This window comes from Lipotes vexillifer, unplaced genomic scaffold, assembly GCF_000442215.2.
Source record: "Lipotes vexillifer unplaced genomic scaffold, Lipotes_vexillifer_v1.1 scaffold241, whole genome shotgun sequence".
NCBI classification, from domain to species: domain Eukaryota; kingdom Metazoa; phylum Chordata; class Mammalia; order Artiodactyla; family Lipotidae; genus Lipotes; species Lipotes vexillifer.
The window spans coordinates 2,474,426-2,480,425 of NW_006784922.1; positions in this window are offsets into that span (position 1 = coordinate 2,474,426).

Below are 6,000 nucleotides of genomic sequence, written 5' to 3' on the forward strand. Positions count from 1 at the left end.
TAGAGGAAAAGCTTTCAGCTTTCCAGTATTGTGTATGAAGTTAGCTATGGTTTGTCATATATGGCCTTGATTATGTTGAGGTATGTTCCCTCTGTAACCACTTTGTTGCGAGCTTTTATCATAAATGGATGTTGAATTTTTCTTAACAGCTTTTTCTGCATCTACTTATATGATTTTTATTCTTCAGTTTGTTAATATGGTATATAACATTGATGGATTTGTAGATATTGAACCACCCTTGCATCCCTGGGATAAATCCCACTTGGTTATAGTTTATAATCCTTTTAATGTATTGTTGAATTCAGTTTGCTAATATTTTGTTGAGGATTTTTGCATCTTTGTTCATCAGTGATATTGGCCTATAATTTTCTTTTTTTATACTGTCTTTGTCTGGTTTGGATTGGTTAATGCTGGACTCATAGAATGAATTTGGAAGCATTCCTTATTCTTCCATTTTTCGGAACAGTTTGAGAAGGGTAGGTATTAATTAACTGTTCCTTAAATGTTTGGTAGAATTTACCTGTGAAGCTATCTGATCCTGGACTTCTATTTGTTGGCAGTTTTTGGTTACTGATTCAGTTTCATTACTAGTAAACAGTCTGTTCAGGTTTTCTGTTCTTCCTGATTCATTCTTGGAAAATTGTACGTTTCTAGGAATTTATCCATTTCTTCTATGTTGTCCAGTTTGTTGGTGTAATTGTGGTAGTCTCATGATTCTTTGTATTTCTGTGGTATTAATTGTAACTTCTGCCCTTTCATTTCTGATTTTATTTGGGGCCCCTCTTTCTCTTGATGAGTCTTGCTAAAGGTTTATAAATTTTGTTTATCTTTTCAAAGAACCAGCACTTAGTTTCACGGATCTTTTTAACTGATTTTTTTAGCCTCTATTTCATTTATTTCTGCTCTAATCTTTATTATTTCCTGACTTCTACTAACTTTGGGCTTTATTCTTCTTTTCCTAGTTCCTTTAGATGTAAAGTTAAATTTTTTATTTGAGGTTTTTCTTGTTCTTGAGGCAGGCCTGTATTGCTATGAACTACCCAATTAGAATTGCTATTGCTGTGTCCCATAGATTTTGGAAAATTGTGTTTCCATTTTCATTTGTCAAAAGGTATTTTTTTATTTCCTTTTTAATTTCTTCATTAAACCATTGGTGGTTTAGTAAAAAGTTGTTTAGTCACCACATGTTGTGTGTTTTCCAGTTTTCTTCTTACAACTGATTACTGGTTTCATACTGTTGTGGCTGGAAAAGATGCATGATATGATTTCAGTCTCCTTATATTTATTGAGACTTGTTTTGTGGCCTAACGTGATCTCTCCTAGACAGTGTTTCATGTGCACTTGAAAAGAATGCATGCCCTGCAGTTTTTGGGGGGGGGGTTTGTTTTTTATCTTAACATCTTTATTGGAATATAATTGCTTTACAGTGTTGTGTTAGTTTCTGCTGTATAACAAAATGAATCAGCTATATGTATACGTATATCCCCATATACCCTCCCTCTTGCATCTCCCTCCGACCCTCCTTATCCCACCCCTCTAGGTGGTCGCAAAGCACCAAGCTTATCTCCCTGTGCCATGCAGCTGCTTCCTATTAGCTATCTATTTTACATTCGGTAGTGTATATATGTCAATCCTACTCTCTCACTTCGTCCCAGCTTACCCTTCCCCCTCCCCATGTCTTCAAGTCCATTCTCTATGTCTGTGTCTTTATTCCTGTCCTGCCCCTAGGTTCATCAGAACCATTTTTTTTTATATTCCATCTATATGTGTTAGCATACAGTATTAGTTTTTCTCTTTCTGACTTACTTCACTCTGTATGACAGACTCTAGGTCCATCCACCTCACTACAAATAACTGAATTTCATTTCTTTTTATGGCTGAGTAATATTCCATTGTATATATGTGCCACATCTTCTTTATGCATTCATCTGTCGATGGACACTTAGGTTGCTTCCATGTCCTGGCTATTGTAAAAAGTTCTGCAATGGACATAGTGGTACATGACTCCTTTTGAATTATGGTTTTCTCAGGGTATATGCCCAGTAGTGGGATTGTTGGGTCATATGATAATTCTATTTTTAGTTTTTTAAGGAACCTCCATACTGTTCTCCATAGTGGCTGTATCAATTTACATTCCCACCAACAGTGCAACAGGGTTCCCTTTTCTCCACACCCTCTCCAGCATTTATTGTTTGTAGATTTTTTGACAGTGGCCAGTCTGACTGGTGTGAGGTGATACCTCATTGTAGTTTTGATTTGCATTTCTCTATTGATTAGTGATGTTGAGCATCTTTTCATGTGTTTCTTGGCAATCTGTGTATCTTCTTTGGAGAAATGTCTATTTAGATCTTCTGCCCATTTTTGGATTGGGTTGTTTTTTTTTTTGATATTGAGCTGCATGAGCTGCTTGTATATTTTGGAGATTAATCCTTTGTCAGTTGCTTCATTTGCAAGTATTGTCTCCCATTCTGAGGGTTGTCTTTTCGTCTTGTTTATGGTTTCCTTTGCTGTGCAAAAGATTTTAAGTTTCATGAGGTCCCATTTGTTTATTTTTGTTTTTATTTCCATTTCTCTAGGAGGTGAGTCAAAAAGGATCTTGCTGTGATTTATGTCATAGAGTGTCTGCCTGTGTTTTCCTCTAAGAGTTTTATAGTGTCTGGCCATACATTTAAGTCTGTAATCCATTTTGAGTTTATTTTTGGGTTTGGTGTTAGGGAGTGTTCTAATTTCATTCTTTTACATGCAGCTGTCCAGTTTTCCCAGCACCACTTACTGAAGAGGCTGTTTTTTCTCCATTGCCTCCTTTATCAAAGATAAGATGACCATAGGTGCGTGGGTTTATCTCTGGGCTTTCTATCCTGTTCCATTGATCTGTATTTCTGTTTTTGTGCCAGTACCATATTGTCTTCATTACTGTAGCCTTGTAGTATAGTCTGAAGTCCAGGAGCCTGATTCCTCCCACTCCATTTTTCTTTCTCAGGATTGTTTTGGCTGTTCAGGGTCTTTTGTGTTTCCATACAAATTGTGCAATTTTTTGTTCTGGTTCTGTGAAAAATGCCATTGGTAGTCTGATAGGGATTGCATTGAATCTGTAGATTGCTTTGGGTAGTATAGTCATTTTCACAATGTTGATTCTTCCTCTCCAAGAACATGTTATATCTCTTCATCTGTTTGTATCATCTTTAATTTCTTTCATCAGTATCTTATAGTTTTCTTCATACAGGTCTTTTGTCTCCTTAGGTAGGTTTATTCCTAGGTATTTTATTCTTTTTGTTGTAGTAGTAAATGGGAGTTTTTCCTTAATTTCTCTTTCAGATTTTTCATCATTAGTGTATAGGAATGCGAGAGATCTCTATGCATTAATTTTGTATCCTGCTACTTTACCAAATTCATTGATTAGCTCTAGTAGTTTTCAGGTAGCATATTTAGGATTCTCTATGTATAGAATCATGTCATCTGCAAACAGTGACAGTTTTACTTCTGCTTTTCCAATTTGGATTCCTTTTATTTCTTTTTCTTCTCTGATTGCTGTTTCTAAAACTTCCAAAACTATGTTGAATAATAGTGGTGAGAGTGGGCAACCTTGTCTTGTTCCTGATCTTACAGGAAATGGTTTCAGTTTTTCACCATTGAGAACGATGTTGGCTGTGGGTTTGTCATATATGGACTTTATTATGTTGAGGTAGGTTCCCTCTGTGCCTACTTTCTGGAGGGTTTTTAATCATAAATGGGTATTGAATTTTGTCAAAAGTTTTTTTCTGCATCTATTGAGATTATCATATGGTGTTTCTCCTTCAATTTGTTAATAAGGTGTATCACATTGATTGATTTGCATATATTGAAGAATCCTTACATTCCTGAGATAAACCCCACTTGATCATGGTGTATGATCCTTTTAATGTGCCATTGGATTCTGTTTGCTAGTATTTTGTTGAGGATTTTTGCATCTATGTTCATCAGAGATATTGGCCTGTAGTTTTCTTTCTTTGTGACATCTTTGTCTGGTTTTGGTATCAGGGTGATGGTGGCCTCATAGAATGGGTTTGGGAGTGTTCTTCGCTCTGAAATATATTGGAAGAGTTTGAGAAGGATGGGTGTTAGCTCTTCTATAAATGTCTGATAGAATTTGCCTGTGAAGCCATCTGGTCCTGGGCTTTTATTTGTTGAAAGGTTTTTAATCACAGTCTCAATTTCAGTGCTTATGTTTGGTCTATTTATATTTTCTGTTTCTTCCTGGTTCAGTCTCAGAAGGTTGTGCTTTTCTAAGATTGTGTCCATTTCTTCCAGGTTGTCCATTTTATTGGCATATAGTTGCTTATAGTAATCTCTCATGATCCTTTAATTCTGCAGTGTCAGTTGTTACTTCTTTTTCATTTCTAATTCTGTTGATTTGAGTCTTTTCCCTTTTTTCTTGATGAGTCTGGCTAATGGTTTATCAATTTTGTTTATCTTCTCAAAGAACCAGCTTTTAGTTTTATTGACCTTTACTATTGTTTCTCATTTCTATTTCATTTATTTCTGCTCTGATCTTTATGATTTCTTTCCTTCAACTGACTTTGGGTTTTCTTTGTTATTCTTTCTCCAGTTGTTTTAAGTATAGGGTTAGGTTGTTTGTTTGATATTTTTCTTGTTTCTTGAGTTGAGATTGAACTGCTATAAACTTCCCTTTTAGAACTGCTTTTGCTGCATCCCATAGGTTTTGCGTTGCTGTGTTTTCATTGTCATTTGTTTCTATGTATTTTTAAATTTCTTCTTTGATTTCTTCAGTGATCTCTTGGTTATTTAGTAGTGTATTGTTTAGCCTCCATGTGTTTGTATTTTTTACAGATTTTTTCCTGTAATTGATATCTAGTCTCATAGCATTGTGGTCGGAAAAGATACTTGATACGATTTCAATTTTCTTAAATTTACCAGGGCTCGATTTGTGATCCAAGATATGGTCTATTCTGCAGAATGTTCCATGAGCACTTGAGAAGAAAGTGTATTCTGTTGTTTTTGGATGGAATGTCCTATAAATATCAATTAAGTCCATTTTGTTTAATGTATCCTTTAAAGCTTGTGTTTCCTATTTATTTTCATTTTGGATGATCTGTCCATTGGTGAAAGTGGGGTGTTAAAGTCCCCTACTCTGATGTATTACTGTCTATTTCCCCTTTTATGGCTGTTAGTATTTGCCTTATGTATTGAGGTGCTCCTGTGTTGGGTGCATAAGTATTTACAATTGTTATATCTTCTTCTTGGATTGATCCCTTTATCATTATGTAGTGTCCTTCTTTGTCTATTGTAATAGTCTTAATTTTAAAGTCTATTTTGTCTGATATGAGAATTGCTACTCCAGCTTTCTTTTGATTTCCATTTGCATGGAATATCTTTTTCCATTCCCTCACTTTCAGTCTGTATGTGTCCCTAGGTCTGAAGTGGGTCTCTTGTGGACAGCATATGTATGGGTCTTGTTTTTGTATCCGTTCAGCCAGTCTATGTCTTTTGTTTGGAGCATTTAATCCATTTACATTTTAAGGTAATTATCGATATGTATGTTCCTATTACCATTTTCTTAATTGTGTTTGGTTTGTTTTTGTAAGTCATTTCCTTCTCTTGTGTTTCCTACCTAGAGAAGTTCCCTTAGCGTTTGTTGTAAATCTGGTTTGGTGGTACTGAATTCTATTAACTTTTGCTTACCTGTAAAGGTTTTAATTTCTCCATCAAATCTGAATGAGATCCTTGCTGGGTAGAGTGATCTTGGTTGTAGGTTTTTTCCTTTCATCAGTTTAAATATGTCCTGCCACTCCCTTCTGGCTTGCAGAGTTTCTGCTGAAAAATCAGCTGTTAACCTTATGGGGATTCCCTTATATGTTATTTGTTGCTTTTCCCTTGCTGCTTTTAATATTTTTTCTTTGTATTTAATTTTTGATAGTTTGATTAATAATTGTCTCAGCGTGTTTCTCTTTGGGTTTATTCTGTATTGTACTCTCTGTGCTTCCTGGACTTGATTGACTCTTT